This window comes from Triturus cristatus, chromosome 4_1 (assembly GCF_964204655.1).
Source record: "Triturus cristatus chromosome 4_1, aTriCri1.1, whole genome shotgun sequence".
Taxonomy (NCBI): domain Eukaryota; kingdom Metazoa; phylum Chordata; class Amphibia; order Caudata; family Salamandridae; genus Triturus; species Triturus cristatus.
The window spans coordinates 578,689,138-578,709,264 of NC_140585.1; the positions used below are offsets into that span (position 1 = coordinate 578,689,138).

At 45.4% G+C, this 20,127-nt stretch overlaps 1 long non-coding RNA gene across 1 annotated transcript in view; it reads left to right on the forward strand.

Annotated features, from left to right (window-relative positions):
* LOC146855245 (uncharacterized) overlaps positions 1-17,557 on the forward strand; it is a 249,838-nt gene extending 232,281 nt beyond the window's left edge. Inside the window, exon 3 of the long non-coding RNA XR_014980808.1 lies at positions 17,420-17,557. This is a non-coding gene — a long non-coding RNA (uncharacterized LOC146855245). The remainder of the gene's footprint in view (positions 1-17,419) is intronic.
* The last annotated feature ends 2,570 nt before the right edge of the window (positions 17,558-20,127 follow it).

Consider the following 20,127-nt stretch of genomic DNA (forward strand, 5'->3'; position numbering starts at 1 on the left):
CTCACAAACCCAGATCTACTAAAATCTAGTCAATCAATCAATCAAATGATCTTTATTCGGATAATTTGAAAACATCCATAAAAGTACATACAAATGCATCACTCATCACTATACACACTAAAAATTACATCGAATGTGCAAAACAGCCAGATAAGTGCAAATAGCAATGTTCAGATTATACAAGGATGCTTCTAAATATAGTGGGCCATGTTCATTTTGTTCTACATCAGGAATAAGAGAAAGAATAAAAACGATAGCTCTATAAAACACATCCATTTAAATATATATAAAACATTAAAAGTCATCCCAATGACAGTAAAACAGATCTTATTAATCAAAGCATATCTAAGGGAACACCCATTGTGCAAAAAAGCAATGTGCAATTTATGATACAGACTATCAGGCCAGAGACAATACGGTGTATAAGCACCCATTATGCAGAATGTGCGGTGTGCAGATGGTACAAGGTCACAAACACCTATCAGGCCACATTCATTGAGGCGCGGGAACGGACAGCAGTTTGAAGAAAGTGACTAACTCTGAAGATTACATCGTCAGTGCTTAACATCAATAAAACTCTGAAAGCCTCATTAAAATCGGTCAAGGCACTGACTCTAAAATAGGGGATTAGGAAGTGTTTGGTATATTTTGCATAAAAGCCACAAAACAATGTAAAATGCAGCAAACTTTGCTTTCCACCCTGGTTACAAGGACAGTCTAAATTCCCCAAGTTGTGGGTATAACCTAAGGGGAAGCAAAGTAAGTTTACCACACTTCCATCCTTCCATCCCTGAAACTAAACAGCAAGCTCCTATTCCATCTGCCCAGTTTCTTGCGCAAATAACCTTGGGGCATATTGTGTGGCCTAGCGCAGGGTTCTTGAATGGGGATATACCTGAGGATTGATGGCTTTACGAATTCAATATTTTCTCTATTCACTCGGTACAGGTCGAATAGGGCCCTTTTTACTATGTTCTTATGCGAAGAGTCTATTGTTTCAGGTGCTAAGAAAAGGTGCCCCATTTCTATGCTTACTAGACTCTTCTGTACCGCCTTAAGCCAGGGAATGTGATTAGCACGCTCACTTTTTAGACAATCTAAAATAATATCACGGGTCAATGAGGCAGCTGGGTTACGCCAAATTTTTGGCCAGAACAAAGCGGGTCTTGATTTTATAAAATCCTCTATATAGAGGAGATTCAATTCTCTATGGCACACATACGAGGGTGCCGAAATAACTCCCCCCAGGGCCTTCCTGCAGAATTTATTTTCTTCTATCTGGATATTGGTGCAATTCGAGTATCCCCACACCTCGGCACCGTAAGTTCCTGTAGGGACGCACTGGGTCTTGTAAATTTGTAAGAGTGATGGAATGACCTCGATATGCTTTGGTTGGCGTAATGTAATTATAGTGTTAATAGCTTTGCCCAGTTTATTCCTCCCTCTGGCAACATGAGGTTGCCAGGATCCAAAGTCAGAAAACAGCAAGCCTAAATAAGGGAAAGTGCAAGTGCTATTTAGAACATTATTCCCTGACATAATATGGCAAATTTTGTGTTTCTTTGGCCCGCAAGACATTATGTAGGATTTTTTAAAGTTTGTGCATAAGTCGAGGTCGGCCATATGAGAAACGAAGCCTGAGATTAAAGTGCGCAGTGCATTGGGTGTACATCCTATAAGTACCGCATCGTCGGCATAGAGAAGTACAGGAAGGGGATTGCCATTGACGAGCGGGACGTCGATGGTTAGGTTGCCCAGAGATGTGCTCAATTCATTTATATATAAAATAAAAACAGGGGAGCCAGGACACAGCCTTGTCTTACTCCCCTACCAATTAAAATCTCGCCCGAAACCTCACCATCATTGTTGATGCGAACACGGGATTTTAAATCGCTGTGTAAATGAGCTAAAAAATGGACCAAAGGTTCGTCCAAACCATATCTCAGCAGGGCTGTCCATAGACGGGAGCGGTTAACAAAATCAAAAGCGGAACTTAAATCCATAAAACCCAAATAAAGTGGGGATTTTTTAGCTACGGTATATTTATCTAAAACTGAATTTAAGTTTAAGCACTGCTCCATCGTCCCTACATGACTTCTAAAACCTAACTGGCATGGATGTAGAATTTTGTTTACTTCAGCCCAAGTACTGATCTTATTGAAAATGACCCTGCCCAGAATCTTCAGTGTATTATCAATTAATGATATTGGGCGATAACTGGCAGGGTCAAGTCTATTGCCTTTTTTAAAAATAGGTACGATGGTGCTATTGGACCAGGAATCGGGCAGTGAGGTAATGGATAAATTATTAAAAACATTGCACAATAGTGGTGACCAGAAGTCAGGCTCTGATTTTATTAGATCAATGGATAATCCATCGGGTCCCGGCGCTTTGTTTCCTGCACTTTGAGAAATTGCGTCCTCCACCTCCATTATAGAGATGTTCGGGAACTTAAATGGTTGGAAATTTACCATAATAGGGGTCGGTGCCATGTAGATATTTGTAAAATGCTCCACCCATACATCCCCTAGTATGCTACAGTTTATGGGGGTGATGTTGGAGCCAAACGATTTCAGGTTCTTAACCTCGCTCCAAAACCCAGCAACATCCTTCGTTGCTGCTGTGCGTACAAGGGATTCCCAGTGGGATTTTAGGAGCTCTTCAGATCGTATTTTTAGAGTACGTTTATAACTAGACCTCAGGGACCTCACCAACAACTGATCAGGTGGGTCGGCTTTTAGGGCGGCTCTCAATTCTCTATTTGCTTTGGAGCAGGAGTTATCAAACCATCTAGGGTTAGTATTAGTATTAACTAAAGCTGGCTTTGATATCTCCTTTTTGATGGTCTTACACAGCTCCGTAAATGCTTCCACAATCGCGTGACCAGGGCAGTCAGATGATAGACAGGTGGATACTAATCGGGGGTGAGATTTTATAACACGAGCTAACACCCCCTTGTTATCAATCCCCTTCCAGACCACCCTCAGTTTGTCTGTCGACGCGACTAAGTTTTTAGCCCCTATTTCTGTCTGTTTCGCCTTTTTTTTAATAGATTTGAAACTAGATAAAATCGGGTGGTGGTCGCTATGTACAGTCCTAGCGACTATGGCCTCTGATAGAAGATCCACGAGCGGGGAGGTTATAAATACGTAATCAATTGTGGATGCACTCCCATGCCCGACATAGGTAGCCACGGGACATTTATTTTCAGTGGTATTTACCTTTTCCATTACATTGGTTAGGTCCCTTGTGGCCAGGTGATTAGTCAGTTCTTCACCTCTTTTACAACGAGGGGTTTGACAGTGAATGTGTGCATTAAAATCCCCTCCTAAACATATCCCATCAAGTTTACCACATTTTTGTCTTTCTGTAATATTATCAATAAAATTGAACAGCCTTATAAAATTCATATTAGGATGTGTTTTAAAATCATTATTATAAAAATGTATTAAACATATTCTTATTCTACTGGTGTAAAGCAATGCCTGGAAGCTCCTGTCATATGTTTCCAGCGGTTCGGCTTTAACATCTGCACTAATTTTAACCCAGATGGATAGTCCCCCACTGGGTCTACCCAAAGCTGGGGTTGGTACAGTTTGGTTAAAACAGCTGTATCCATCGAAAAGTAGGGAAGTGGTGCACCAAGTTTCTTGAAACATCAAGATGTCAAATTTGGAAATCCAGTCCGCCCAGTCCCCATTTGTCACTTTAGCATTAAGACCAGCTATGTTCCAACTCAGGATTGTCAAGTTATTAATGGGTGATGACAAGGTGGAAACATAACTATTGCCCTTAGGCGCCTTGGCATCATTCGTAGTCACTGTAGTCGGATCAATAGTTGGTTCCCCCGCTAAACCGGATATATTAAGATAATTCCTGCTTACTGGATCTGGGGAGGTAATTGGTGGTCAGTCCAAGGTACCCAGATCAGACAGTGCATTGAACCTGTTATGCAGGGTAAAAGATGGTAAGGCAGGGCTAGGTGGTCTATGATGGGGTCTGTAGAAGTAGCCCAATGGCAGAGAGGTTATGACAGTAGAGGGGGAAAAGCACGTATTGATACTACCAAGAATAAATTTGACTGTGGAGGGATTTCTGAAATTGATCACAATGCAATCCCCTTCTATATTCTTAGGTAGTGGCCCAACCCAGCTCACCCGTCGAACGGTCAGGATTTCTCTCATAATGTTAGGACCTACCCCTTTGTGTTTAGATAGCCAATCTATACACTTATTGTTTAGCTGCATCCATGACTCACTCTGTCCCTCCCTTAACTGAGGTACTCCGGCCAGAATTATTACATAAGGGCATGCGTCGGGGGGCAAGTGGAGGGCAGACCCTGGGTGTATTGTTGGCCTTGTAGCGGTGGTTCGGCCCTTGTCTAATCCAGTATTGATAGGTACCTCCCTCCTTGTAGCTGGCAGGGTGGGAGCATCCTTTGACATAATGGTGGCCGTATTAATAGGGCATACTGGTTCTGTTGCTCCTATCAGGGTGTGCTGGGGGGTTTTTACAATGTGATTTCTCCCTTCGTTAACGGCTTTGGATGCAGTATTGGAGGAAATTGCGCTGCTGGAAGCATTGGTCCCTTCACTCAAAGTGCCCCTGTTGGTAGCTTCCAGCTCTTTCAGAAGGCGCTCTCCCCTTATTAAATCAAGACTGATAGCCCCCCTCCTTTTGACATCTTCGTTCTTTATCAGAGTTTCTATTCGATCAAGTCTTTTAAAAATATTAATAAACTGTTTGATCATCTGACATTCTAGCTGTTTAAAAATAGTGTCCACAATGGTTTCCATAAAGTTCACGTTAGACTTCTTTAATGTGATTCCTTCACTAGCAGGATCGGTCTGTGTGCATGTGCAATTATAGCCATTACATGGGGGGGTAGTGTCCAAGGGTCCTTCAACAAATTGCACTTGTTCAGTCATGACGTTACTGCCCCCAATTGTTTTTTGTTTCCCTCTAGTCCACATACTCTGGTGCCGATTACAATCCGGTAAAAACCGGGTACGAACCGTCGGTCGGAGCGTATTCTCCGTCCGACTCGTACCCGGTTGTAAAACATTACAAACATGGAATCACGATTCGCACGGAAACACCATTTCCGTACGAATCGTAAAAAACACCGACCGACGAAAATATGCATACGAATGTGATCCGGGAATGCTGCGACGTGACGTCGGGACGCTTCTAGGCAGCGTTTCACGACCCAGGAATTACGATTCGAACCGTCAGCAGTCCGGACGGCAATATTTCCACGGCACCCAAAAAGTGCCGCAAATGCGAAGTACGGCGCGAAACGACCAGAGTAGGTGGCCCGGTAAGCGCCGTACCCCCCCAGCCCCCGCATGTATGTGCCGTACCCCCCCAGCCCCCGCATGTACGCACCGTACCCACCCCAGCCCCCGCATGTACGCGCCGTACCCCCCCCCAGCCCCGGCGCGTACATGCGGGGGCTGGGGGGGGTACGGCGCGTACATGCAGGGGCTGGGGGGGGTACGGCACGTACCGGGCACCTGTTTGGACGTCTCCATGGTTGTTATAGGAGTTCGGTGCGGACGGTCTTTTAACCATACGGTTATACATTCGGACGCCCGGGACGGATCGTGATTCCCCGGTCGGACTTCGCTTTTCACGTTTGTACGGTAAATCGTACGAGGACGTGTCGGACACTTTTTCCGACCCGAGGACGTGTGGGGAATTATTCCCAATGCGATTCGTATGGTCTTTTTCCCATGCGAATCGTGATTGCCAGTTCGTACGGCACTTGTACGATTCGTACGGTAAAAAGACCGGATACGAGTCGCACGTGGAATTTTTTTACCGGATCGTGATCGGCACCTCTGTGGTGTGGGTTGGCTCTTATTGCATATAGCTTGTTTCCTTTTATTGGTCAATGATTTGGGAGGGCCTCTTTTGCTTTTTCCTCCCGCTTCTTTGGTTTTCGGGGAAGCAAGAGAGGTGGAAACGTGTACAGTGGCAGCAGACTGAGAGTCAAGAATAATTGTGCCACTTTACCCCCCAGAGGAGATAGGTGGAATATGAGACGAGTTTGATTTTATAACTGTAACAGTTGGGGATAGAGGTACGATATGATCTATGCTTGGGTCCTGGGGCTCGGAGTGTGCACGTAAAAGCTCAAATGACATCCGTCTCTCTGTACTCGCGATTTCATTGGCAACCATGTTAAAAGCATTATCCAGCACACTTTCTAGAGATAGCAATGATATAGGGTGGGCCAATGCCGGTTTACTAGTTGGATTGACGGAGCGTTTCCCCCTGATCGACATGTCTCCTCGCTCACCTGACTTCTCAGCTTAGTGGGGTGGCCCGCCCGACCACTGGTGACCTCTGAGGGCCGGCCCTTTGCCCGGGCTTAGCCCGGCGCCACCCGCGCGCGTCCCGCGTCGCGGGGGACATCCGTAGATATATGCGCCTCCAGGCGCGGTGATGATGGTGGCAGGCTTCCGCCGCGGAGGAGCTTGGGGGCTGTAGTCCCCCCTGCACACTGCGGCCGCGGGAAAAGATAACTACTGCGGCGGCGGCAGGGAGGAGACGCGTACTCTTGGTGCTTCTCACGGGCTGGACACAGGTAGGAGCTGCCAGGGGATGATATATACAGAAGACTCTATCTGCAAAATGACTTTCCTGCTCAGCTTCCTTTGGACTTCTCTCAGTGAGAAACACTGCACATGTGCTGGTATTTGTAAAGTGCACACCACGAACATACAATGATAAAATGAGGGTGGTGGAACCACATAAGGAAGACAGCACAGCCACTCGAAAAACTCCAGGGCGAGGACGGGGAAAGGAGGTAGACAACTAGACTGAAGAACGGTCACAAAATCAGGGGACCAGGGGGATTATACCTGATTCTCCTGCTTCTCGCCGAGGGATTCCGTTCTTCCATCGGGAGTCGGCTTCCTTCCTACCGGCGCTGCATCTCATCATTAGAATTCACGAAGCTTTGTTTACTTGGACATAATCTTATGTAACAGTACCTTGATGCGCTTTGTCAGCTGTCTCAAAGCGTTTGCTTCAAGTTTTTTGCCCTTGTTTCCAATGTCCAAGCAATGACGTACTTGATCCGCTCAGCCAACACTATCTCACATGTGAAGAAAGCTGCTTAAAATAACAAAAGTCAGTTAAGAATCCTCCGCAGGAAAATGCACTCTGCTGAGTAAATGATTGGCACTGGTTGGATTTAGAGAGAGCCGCCTGCCAGTACACCTCAGGATCTCACGGCTGTGAGCGCCAAGGATAAAGCGGCAATCCAGAGCCTCTGATAAAGCGGCAGGGATGAGCTCTCAGCACATCGACGGAAAGCAATTACCGCCGCGTCCGGCATCCATGCCACAAATACCAATGCTGGGCGAATTTCCACCGGCAATTACCACATGTCTTGAGCGCTGAGTTAACAGAAGCCACTTCTAGTGTGATACATATTGGCATGCATTCCTAGTGCCAAATGAAACCATACCCATTCAGAATGTTATTACCAGCTCTACCATTTATAATTTCTACCAAAATACATATTTTATGCAACTTACATTTGAATGGTTGCTGCAGCTTAGAATTTGTACTGGAAGGTGTACCTCAAGTACAAATTTCATGCAAAAAACATTGTCTAACTTTGAAACAAAGCTCTATGCTTAACATTATGCAATAAGTTTGTAGTGCAGCTAGTGGCTTTTTACATTTGACTCTGTGCTATTTTTCATTTGCACAATGTAATGCTGAAGATTTTACCTCAGTGCTGTGCTGTATGGCGTTTAGTAAATCTGAAACCACATAAGATGATGCAGTGAGCTAAATATGGGGTACATATAAATTTAAAAGGGTAAAAGTTTGGAAAGCTTTCGGATGATACTTTCATGAGGAAACAAGAGCCTGAAGTCTTTTAATCTATCCAAGTATTTGGGTACCTGCATATTGCACAACATAATTAATTCCTGCCCAATTACAAAGCAGAGGTGATGTTGGGGCAATCAGACATCAGCATTTATGACTCCACTACCCAGGGCCGGGCTGGGAAGCACAACCAGCCCTGGCAAAGTGCTCGGCCGGGGTGGGGGGGTGCCGCCGAAAATTTTGCCAGGGCCGGTTTTCGGCCGATTTTTGTTACAGGGCCGATTTTGCAAAAAAACGGCCCTGTAACGAAAACGGCCCCCAGGCACCCAAAACCGGCGCCCACCCGTGCGGCGCACCGGGGGATTGCCCGGTGCCCGCTACGGCCAGTCCAGCCCTGCCACTACCACCCTTGTCCTCTCCTACAAACCCCCAACAGGTAAGAATCAAATGGTGGTATTCCCCTCAGAATTTATACATGGACTGGCAGGAAGGTGATGCACAAACCTGCTGCTTGAAAGCTTGTGGTAGTTCCCAAATTTGACCTTTTCCAAGTTTCAAGGAATCACCCAGAACTCCCTCAGCCTGTTGCACATGCTCATTGTGCCTGGAGGATACCATGCACTCTATGGTGTGTGGGAAGAGGCAGTTATCACTCTAACAACACAAGGTATCATAGGAACCCTAGCATTACCTTCGCTGGAGAGTGCACCAACCCCCTGACAAAAGAGTGTCATGCAAGATCCTTGCAAATCAATTCACTGGATTCACCTTGTACTTGGGCGATAGAAAGTGCTTGCATACCCCATGAAGGGTAAGCCTAAATATTACAATAATATTCCTTCCATCCAGTGTATGGAGGAATCATGGGAATATCCCATGCCCAAAGGACCTGAAGATTCTAGGAAGTTACTTTGTCTGCCTAGTATCTGGTAGACCTGTCAGCCCTAGGGTGGTATTCCCCTAAACATTTTGCCTACATACCTCAATGTTTCTGATGAAATTTGTTTTTGTTGGCCTTCGGACTTTGTGCACTTTACCACTGCTGACCAGTGCTAAAGTGCTCATGCTCACTCCATTAAACATGGTACAATTGGCTTACAACTGATTGGTATATTTACTTTACCTATAATCCCCTATCAGAGTGATGTACCATATACACAGGACCTGTAAATGTAATGCTACTAATAGGATGGCAGCTCACTTTGTGCCACCCACTTAAGTAGCCCCTTTAAACATGTTCCGGGCCTGCTATTGCAGCCTGAATGCAGTTTTAAACTGACAGTTCAACTTGGCAATATAACCCCCTCACCAAGCTTAAAGCTCCCTTTTATTGCAGATGGCATCCCAAAGGTAGGCCCTAGGTAGCTGATAGTGCAGGTTGCATTGTTATTAAAAGGTTGAACACTTTGAAGCCATCCATTTCCTGGTAGTGAAAAGCTCCGAAATGCATTTGTCACTACTGTGAGGCCTATCTGTCCATAGGTTAACATTGGGTTGCCATATTACATTCATAAGTGCTAACTTTTGATTGGGACCAGGGAAGCATTTCATGTTTGGCATCCATAAATTGTAATGAAAATTCCTCTTAAATGGTAAAGTTGGATTTTGGTGCCTGAAGTGCGTCTTACGTCACATGCCTGAGTATAACTGACAAAATGTTTTAATTCCTCCCAGACAATAACACAAGAGGGATTAGGTGTGCTTGAATGGGCCATCTGCTGGCAGGATAGGGAGGGCAGAGCTGGGCAGAGCCCCACTTACAACTGAATATGTGTGCCCTGCCTTCACACAAAGGGCTTGTCACCTCCAAATTGTCTCTGCAGCAAACTTGGAGCCATAGTAGTGGAGTCAGGAAATTGCAAGCACTTCAAAGAGAAGCCTCAAGAAATTTCTTCCAATATAGATGGCACCAGATATAAAGGTAGGGCCCTCAGACCCACTCTTAAGTTCACTTTCTGGACCTGTGGAAGGACTCTCAGAGGGCCGCCTGCTGCTGTGGCCTGCTGTGTGCTCCACAAGACTGCTTTGCTGCACCTGGAAGAACTCCTTTGCTGCCTGGAGCTTGCCTTGAACCCTCAGAGCCAGCCCTGCTGTTTGAGCACAGCATCTTGACCTGAATCCATGACTACCAGGGTGACTCCAAGGGCGAGTTTGCTGGCCTCCTGTTCAGAGCCACAAGGACATAAAAGGCTGCCACCTTTTTAATCCCACACCTGGACCTAGCCTGAGTGATTCCTGAACCCCCTAGTCATGTTCCACCAGTCCTGGGCCTTTGTTTATGGTGCTAAATTTGCGCAGTCGATCCACCCCAGGTGCGTTGCCAGTTGGCCTGACTTCACGGCTGCTCCTGCTATGTTCTTCTGGACAGCAGCAAATCGTTTTCAGCGGTCCTGTGCCAAAGGGGTATCCGACCTCCTGGAAATGTCTTTGGCTAAAGCCTCCTGCCTTGTTCCGCTGGAGATTTTTCAACTTCCAAAAAAGTGACTAGGTTCGAACATAGAAGTATTCACTGTGACTTTATCCCAAGTCTTTCTAATGATGACACTCCCTCCTCAGACACCACATGCAGTCTTGCTCCACTGAACTTTATCTTCTCAAAAAACTAATTCTTGTAGATTCTTTAAAGTCTGATAATAAATTCTGACTGGACCCAATCCATTTATTGTATCCGAACCACATTCCATTGCGGTTGGCCACATTTTTGGACTTTGTCCTGGTCTTCTGTGACTAGATGTCTGCAGTTGGCGCTTTGATCTTTTAGGCTCTAGTTTTAACTAAAAGCAACTTTTAATAATCAAAAACATGGTTATACTGATTGAAATATGTCCTTTTGGTGTCAAATGATTAATTATAATTTACTTTATTTTTTTTAATTGGTGTGAGATTTTTCTTGTGTCGTGTTTTCTCTGTACTACTGTTTGTATGAAGCATAAATACTTCACACATTGCTTCTAAGTTAAGTCTGACTGCTTTTGTGCCAAGCTACCAGAGGGTTAAGCACAGGTTAATTTAGTGACTTTTGTGGTTCATCCTGACAGGGATTGTGGCTGTTGCTTGAGCATGGTTATCCCCCCAATCAAAAAATCACCCAATTTCTCACAACTCTGAAATCTTGGGAAGTAGAGAGGTCTCTTTAAGCCTTTAGCAAATCCTATCAGCAAGTAACAGATCTTTAACTAGTAAAGAGTGAAGTCTGCTGTCCTCCATTGGTGGTGGTTGCTGGCATGCAAATTGGGGGATTGCTTGATTGTAGAAACACTCAGAAGGCTAATAACTTTGGGACACTCAGCTCAGCTATGATTACTCTCTCACAAAGTCTTATTTTCTGCCTCTCTTTGAGCTCAGTAGCTTGCCTTGAGAACACATGGTTCTCTGCATTCTCCGCAGGTAGACCCACAGTTATCCAACAAGATGTGCAGACTTTATTTGATGGCACCTAAACGCCAGCCCTGGCTTTAGAAGTTATTGGAGTACTCTGAAACACTACTCTTGTAGGTCTTGCAGGAGTAGGAACTCAAAGCAAGTGGGTTAGATTGGGTCCCACTTTTGTTCTCAGAGAGAAGATACTGATCTCATAATCGACACTCAAGGACTAGTTTGGGGTGGTTCTTTTTCATATTTGACATTGTTTCTGAAGAGCAGAATTTGCAAATGGTGATGGCCCTCGCAGCAGTGATAGGCAGTACCCAAAACATGATGACAATGACGTGTAACCTCTGCAGCTGGCTGTTATAAGCCTTCCTGAAGTAGCACTCAGAGGGAGAGAGAGAGAGAGAGAGAGAGATAAAAGATGACAACATCGCCTACAAGCTTCTATCTCTCTAAAAAAGAACATCCTGACTTTACTGCATAATTAACCCAAATGGCAGTGCTCATGAAAAACGAATCCACAATCCTTCACTAAAAAGATTTCTCCAGAATTTCTAAAGGCATCCTTGTTTCCATTGACTCTCTCGGGGATATTAATTTAATGGGGTGGTGATGCTCTTTTCGACCTAATATATCCACTGTGTTTCGCATACTTCTGAGATAATCTCTGTTCAAACACTGGTGTGCTATTTCACAAGCTCAAATAGTACCAATAGTTCTAAAGTAAGAGCACATCACAATAACATTTCTAGCCAAAATAGAGAAAACAATATGAAGCAAGTGTACTCTAGGATCATTAAAATAATTTGGATGGAACCAGAGATATTAATTGTTAACGTTTAAGGTCAAAAGAACCAAAGTAAAGTGTTGATCCAAAGTCATGGTTGCTGGTTGACCAGGTCATAGGAATGATTTAAGGCTGACTCCGATGGAGTGGAGGTTGTATACACCAAGCAGGGTGTTCTGGTCAAAATTGTTATCTTCTAACTTAGTGTCTTACATGCAAGCCTACACCTTCCATCAGGGCAAGGTCCAAGGGTGAGGCTGATGAAGGTCCCCTGAATTGACAAGTCATTGTGTTCCAGCTGAAGCCAAAGGTTCTGTTGTCAAGTCTCAGAGAGGGAAAAACCTAAAGTTCATATTTGGCAAGGTTGTTAAGCATATTGGAAAGATTTGCCACCTTTCCACATCTAAGTGTTCACTGTTAGACGTTGTCACTTTTTTGAAAGTCAAAATCTTCCAGCAAAGTAAGGCTGGAAACTGTAGGTAGGCAGGTGTTAGAAATGGGACTCCTAATTGTGTGAGGTAAGCATCCAGGTAGGAGCCCCCACTCTAGTCAGGCTAAGCTGAGTAGCTTCGCACATAGCAGTCATGCTTGTCTAAAGAGGCAATGTGTAAAATATGTGTGCAACGCATACACACAGTAACACAATGACTACACCACAAAAAGATTCCAAACAGGTTTATAAAAATGAATTATTGTATTACAAAAAAAAGCAAGACCAAAACGACAATAAGAATAAAGAATTTGAAATGTTGAATTTTAAAGGAATAAATGAAGTAAAGCACTTAGAAGCAAGTAGAGTCAACAAGGTTACTTTAGGTCGCGCTGGAACATAGTCAAAGCGAAGTCAAAGTTCAGGCCTGCTGCAATGGAATGCCAGCTGGCTACAGAACCCACGCAGGCCCGGTGAACAAAGTGCCTTTCCTGGTCAAAAACAATGAGATGCATTTATTTTCGCCAAGCAGTGAAGGCGGTGTGTCAGTTCCGAAGATGGGTGCGGGAGTCGAGAGATGTCGAGCAATCCACCGGACTCTGCCATGCAGTCGAACAGATGCAGCGATCTCATCAAGCTGCAGTGGTGGTGATACACTGCCCGATGCATCAATCTCTAGAGGCAAAGCACTGTATCTGAGGCAATATGCTGATTTAACTCCGGCAACCATGCTGATGCGCCGGTTCTGTCACACACAGAAAAGAGATGCATCAAAATCCATTTTGCAAGTATCTGGGCCAATTCCAGTGAGCCACATTCGGGAGCAGGGATAGAGACTTTGAAATACCCTAGTCTCAATCAACAGGAGGCAAGCTAAAAAGCCCTTGGAGATCATTTGAACTGAAGGTGGAGTCTAGCTCTCCTTTAGTAGAGTCAGAGAGCAGCAGGCAGCAGGGCAACACAAGAGAAAAGCAGGACTTCCAAATCTGCAGTCCAAAGATGAATTCTTTAAGCAGCACAGCAGTCCAGTTCAAGAAGATCCAGAAGTATGTGATTTTAGAAGGTCAAAGACCCAGTACTTATAACCAAAAGTGCCTTTGATATGGGAGGTACAGCTCTCTGAAGTGCACAAGGATCCCTTTCAAACCAGTACTGTCTGCCAGGCTTTCTGTGGGGGGGGGGGGGAGTAATTAGTCATGTGTGTGGGGACAGTACAAAGCACATTCAAATGAAGTGTTAGCCCTTCCCTTCCATCCTGCCCAGGCAAGGCAATCAGAATGCAGATATATGTAGATGGGTACTGAAACATCCTTATCCATCGTGTGTTGTGGCTGTCTAGCGGGGATGCACAGAGTGTAGCTGTCAGCCACCACAGGCATGTGTTGGAGACAGGCTGTCGGGTACACAGAGCAGTAGGTGCAGAGAAATGCCCACTTTTGAAAAGTGGAATTTCTAAAACAGTAATGTTAAATCCAACATCACCAGTAAGAAGGATTTCTCATTACCACTTCAAAAAGATGAAACATATAAAAGCTACTCCTCTCTGATCAGAAATTACAGCTTAAAAGTGTATTAAGGAATTCCCAATGCTAGCCTATAAGAGGAGTAGGCCTCACAGTAGTGAAAAGCGAAACAGGCTGTTTGTTACTACCAGGACATGCAAAACAGAAAGGTACATGTCCTTCCTTTTACGTACATAGCACCCTGCCCTTAGGGTTATCTAGGGCCTACCTTAGGGGTGACGAAGGTGAGTTTCAGGCTTGGTAATTAGTTTTAAATATCAAGTCAAAGTGGCAGTAAACTGCACACAGAGGGACTGCAGTGGCAGGTCTGAGACAGGTTTAAAAGGCTACTTCTGTGGGTGGTACAATCAGTTTTGCAGCCCACCAGTAGCATTTGAAGTAAAGGCCCTGGTTATATGGTATACTAATTTACAAGGGACTTACCAGTTTAACAAATATGCCAATCCGGTATACACTAATGTCATCATGTTTAGGGGAGAAGCACATACAGTTTAGCACTGGTACGCAGTGGAAATGTGCTCAGAGTCCTAAGAACATCAAAAAGACTCAGCAAAAATAGGAGGTAAAAGGCAAAATGTCTGGAGTAAGACCACCCTAAGCATGACTGTTCTAACATGTGCCCCTTAGCTGAAAGTTGGGAGATCTACCCAGCCTCTAGGGAGTTCTCATCACTAAGATGGAAAATCCTAGATAGCATCATCAGCATTGGCTTGGTCTACCCCAGGTCTGTGTTCCATTGTGAAGTCCATACCCTTTAGGGAAATGGACCACCTCAACAGTTTTGGATTCTCACCCCTCATTTGCACAAGCCCCCTGGGGGGCCTATGGTCAGTATGAATCAGGAAGTGAGTGCCAAACAGGTATGGCATCAACTTCTTTATTGCCCATGCCACAGCAAAAACGTTTCTCTCAATAGCACTCCACCTCTGTTTCCGGGGAAGTAACCACTTGGACATAAAGCAACAGGTTGGTCTAGGCCCTCCATATTAAGTTGAGATAGCACTGCCCCTATGCTATGCTCTGAGGCATCTTTCTGAATGATAAACTGTTGTGGTTGTAGGCACTATGCTGTGTATTGTGATTATATGCTGAATAAAGTTTTTTTTGAAAAAAATAAAATAAATAAAAAATAAATAAATAAACTCCTTGGAGAAGTTAGGGGACTTTAGCACACACGCTGTGCACATGGCCTGCTGAAGGGAGTAAAACGCTTTTTGGCATGCCCCTGTCCAAATCACAGTCCTGGGCTGCTTTTTTTAAGCAGGCTCAGTCAACGGGGCAACAATGGTGCAGTAAGGCCCAAGAATGCCCTGACCTTAGTTTTAGTTTTGGGGGGCAGCCAGGCCATGATGGTTTGTATCTTGGCCTAAAGGGGCTGCACCTTCACCATTCCCACCAGGTGTCCCATGTACACCACAGGCCACTGCCCTATCTGGCACCAACTTGCCTTGATAGTCAAGCCTGCCTTTTTCAGGGCTTGAAGCACTTCCTTGTGGTAGAAAATGTGGTCCTTCCAGCTGCTACGGAAGACAGCTATGTCGTCCAGATAAGCAGCAAAGAAGACCTCCATACCAGCAAGAACATGGTCCACCGGCCTCTGAAAGGTGGCAGAGGCATTCTTTTATCCAAAGGGCATCACCCTAAACTGATAGTGGCCCTCTGGAGGGGAGTAGGTTGACCTCTCCTATGCTCCTTCTGTTAGGGCAATCTGCCAGTACCATGATGTAAGATCAAAGGTACTGCGGTACTGAGTAGCCTCTATCCTGTCGATAAGCTCATCAGCCAGTGAGATGGGTTGAGCATCTGTCTTAGTCACTGAGTTTAGCCCCCTGTAATCCACACAGAACATTAGTTCAGGTGTAGTGCCCGGTGGGGCATCTTTTGGCCACAGAACCACAGGACTAGTCTAGAGGCTAATGGACGGTTCCATCACCCCCAACTCCAGCATCTTAGACACTTCAGCCTTATAGCACGACATCATCTTATCTGAAATTCCAACGATTCTTAAGTAGCTTGGGCTCTTGTGGGGACCATCACCCACACTTTCTGTCCAAGTAGAAACTCCAGTGCTAGAATCTTTGTCATACCCCTCCTTCATGACTTCCTGGCTAGCATCAAGGTTACTAGAAGATCGCTTCCATAGCTTAGCCACCTGGCTTCTGAAGGTCAAAATGTAGCTCACTACATCCTGGGGTACCTTCCTTGGAGTTTGCTCCCACCCATCGTCAACCAAAGTCAGAGGTACTCTGACTTGGTGGCCATGCAGCTGCTCGATAGGGGCTGAACCCCCCTCCTCTCTGTGGCACCTCTCTGTAACCAAACAACAGGCATGGAAGAGGATATCCCACATTTTCTTCAGGGCCTCTGATCAATCAATCAATTATATGATACTTGTATTGAGCGGCTCATCAGCTGTGAGGGTATCCAGGTGCTGGGCTGCGGGTTTCAGTCGAAGAGTCAGGTCTTGAGTTTCTTCCTTATGTCTGTGAGAGAGGGTGATGTTCGGTGGGGGAGGGGTTTTCCAGGGCTTAGCAGCGAGGTTTGAGAAGGCCTTTTAGGGTCTTGTAGAACCTTTCAACAAGCCAATTGGTTTGTGTATGGTAAGGGGTGGAGAACTTGTAAGTTACCCCACACTCCTTCCATATCGACTTCATAGAAGCAGACATGAAGTTAGTACACCTATCAGGCACCTCTTCCATAGAAAAAACCATTTAGTTGAAAAATCCCCATCAGAGCATTTGTCATTGCAGGTGCAGTCATGTTTCTCAGAGGGATTGCCTTTGGATAGCTAGTGGAATGATCCACCAGATCCAGGATACACCTGTTGCCTAATGCAGTCTGGGGACCCATAGGCCCTACAATGTCAATATCCACCCACTCAAAGGGGTTGTTAATGACAGGTATGGGATTAAAGGGGCTTTAAGTCTCTGCCCTGTCTTACCTACAGACACATCTAAGGAATTCTTGATCCTAGCCCAATAGAAGTGGGGGACAAGCCTTGAAAAGGTCTTGTCTTGGCATGGGTGTCCTGCCAGGGAAATCTCTAGAGCCAGCTCAAATAGGAAGCCCAAGTAGCTTTGTCAGACCACCAGGGCCCTTGATGTCCCATGCCCAGTGTCACATGGAGATATTAGGCCTGGTTAAAAAACGGCATCTTTACATACATGCATTCTTAAGCTGCCTTCTCTCCCCTGGAACACAATGACATTTGATGCACATTTATTTTCATGCACACACACAATCACATTCTTTGAACTCAATTTGCTTACAATACCACTTCATAGGCACCATATCAGAACACCTTGAGCATTGTGTAAAAGGGGTAAGTTCAGCACCCAAGATGTTGTTTGTTTTGAGGCGCTCGACGACTGAGCTATCACACTAGAATAAGCGGCTTGACTGGTGTTTTGACATGGAGGATGTAATCATATATATGACATCAAACCTTTGTTTTTTCAGAGGACCATTTTGCTTCCAATGAGATGTTGGTCCATGCTGGAATTCCAGCTCAGCTGATTCCTGTCACCTCATGGAAGGGATGCTGTCCTGCTCTACACCAAGACGGGCAGCTTGCTGACACCTACCCACAGGCAATGGGGCAGTTAGACCACCCGGACAGGGATTTGGCAGATCCACTCACCTTAGACAGGATAGAGTATAATGCGCTAGGTATGAGTACACTATGTTACAGTACTTGTATGCAAGCATATCGTTTTCTGAAATCTGCAAAATGGTTGAATTATTCACCTTTTCCTCATTTTCATAATGCTAATCAAATTATTTAGTTTCCTTGTAATAATCATTGCAGCACATGTATTTTAGTCAAGAATCACAATGCTTCAATAAATATTGAAACCACATGTGGTGTATTTCTTGCGTATCTCTGTGGGTATGAATAAGCAGCAGATCTGTTACCATGATTTCCTTGGGGGATCAGAGTTGTCATGTTCTGAGGTTCCACACGTATTTGTTACCCTGTAGGGTGAGGGATACAGATGGTGCACTGTGAGCTAGCAGGACTATAGGTCAACATATCCTGAGGGGTGATCAGAATCAGTCTTGCACCGGTCCAATGTTTATGTTGTCCAACAAATCCACAGTTTTACTTGAGAAAGTACAAGCTGTACGACACCAGAAGCCTTAGGCTCACTTCACAATAGGTTTTCCTCCCAGTAACTGTGGTGACTGCCAGAGGCATCACCTGATGTTTGGGCATCAGCCTGTTGCTGCATGCCCACAAGTGGTGGGCACTCCCTAGTGGTTTGTCCTTCTGCAGGCCATCCAGCAAGCTCAGGCATATCAACAGAGAAAGCAATGTCCTCCTCAAGGTTTTCGGGGTGGCCACCACAGGTGCTCCATCCATCTATTTGGAGGTGTACTTAGGGGTGGTTTCCCACGCCTTCTCCACTTCTTAGCAGGTGGCTGAGCCATTGTTCCAGACTCCAGCCTCTTTTGACATCCATCCTGTTCAGCCATGGACAGTGTGGTTGCACAGATCAAGTCTGGTAACCTTAACATCTCCACATGAGCCTTGAGTTGCACTTGCTTCCAGGTACTATGCTCACAGCCATTAAGTAAAAAATAGTTCATAGGCATGGCATGGGTCATTGCGACTTTCAGAAGACTTGAACACCCCCACCCCCACTCAAATGGAATACAGCGACAGGATAGTGACCCTCTATGTTATGAACCACCACAACCTGGTGGGGTGCATGGAGCATTTTCTGCTCTGGGGAAACCAGCTGACTCCTTACCTTAGGTATACTCATTCCTCAGAGCCTCAACCCCTTGCCCATTTATGGTGGCCCATTTTCTATACTTTGTAATATTTTAGGGCACATGGATCTTATGAACCATCTCACTGTCAACCAGAGACACTAAGGTAACCCCACTAAATCCCCCCATTAACAGGGATAAACGCCTCCCCCAGCACCCGTGGAATTTTACCCTCAGTTGGACGTGGTGCTCTTTTTAGACGCTTGGAATTCCCGTTATAGTGTCCATACGCACAGCACTCATAGCACATGGGAGTTTTGTCTGCTGACTTTTCCAGGGTAGTTTTTCTTCTGGTGGCCAGATTGGGAATGTGAACTAGACCCATTCCCTTGTGAGTTGTTTCGGGAGCCTTTAGAGAACTCAGTCTTTTTATCCCCCCTCCTTCTTCTGGTGGGAACCCTACCTACCCTTTTGGTAGCCCCCCAGATTCCTTTTTGGACACTCTGTTGCTGACCCGAATGTCTGCCTCCTCAGCAAGCTTGCTAGAGTCAGTAAGCTTGCAATCAACCAGGTGTATGTGCAGCTCTGGAAAATAAGTATCAAGAATGTGCTCTTTTAAAAGCAAGTTGTACAACCATTCATAATCATTAACTTTGCTGCCCCTCACTCAACCCTTCAGTGCCTTACCATCATAATCTAGTAAATACACACGTTTATGTGGAGAGTTTGTGACTGGCCCTGAACCGTTGTCTGTACTTATCAGGGCTCAAACTCGCTGACTAAAATGGCCTTTTTGGCAGTGTAGCTGGTCTGGTCCTCCATTTCTAGTGTATGGAGTGTGTCCCTTCCTACTGTGTGCATGTACCACCATAGAATACCCCCCTCCCCAGAACTCCTCTGGGACGATGTGCACTTTAAAAGACACCTCATAGGATGCCAACCATTTATCTGTATCGCCCCTGTCATTATAAGTGACCACCGCATATTTTAGTATATGACATCTAGGCTCATGTGAAGACACTGCAGGTATGCTGCCACTATTACTGTTGCCGGACCCTACTTTCAAGGCTCTTACATCCAGCACTCTGAGGTTCAACACATGGGAGAGGTCCTTCTCCTCCAGAGCTAACCTCCTCTCAGCCAGAGCCTGCTCTTTCTCTAGCATAGCAAGATCCAACTTCAGCTTTGTTTACTCCCTCCTGACTGCCAGCTCCTCTAAGAACAGATTCTTGGAGAAGACACTGCTTCCTGCTCTGGCAACTACCACTGCTTCTGCCAAGTTGCTAGCCCCTTTACAGCTAGTTATCATGCCATCTCAGACTCTAAAATCAGGTAATTCGCCTCCTCAGGAATTTCGTTCCTCATCTAGATTGTCATCCCCTGCAAACTGGGACTCTTCCCAGGCCCTCAAGCCTTTCTGCAGCACCATCTATGGGGTGAAGCCTCTGATG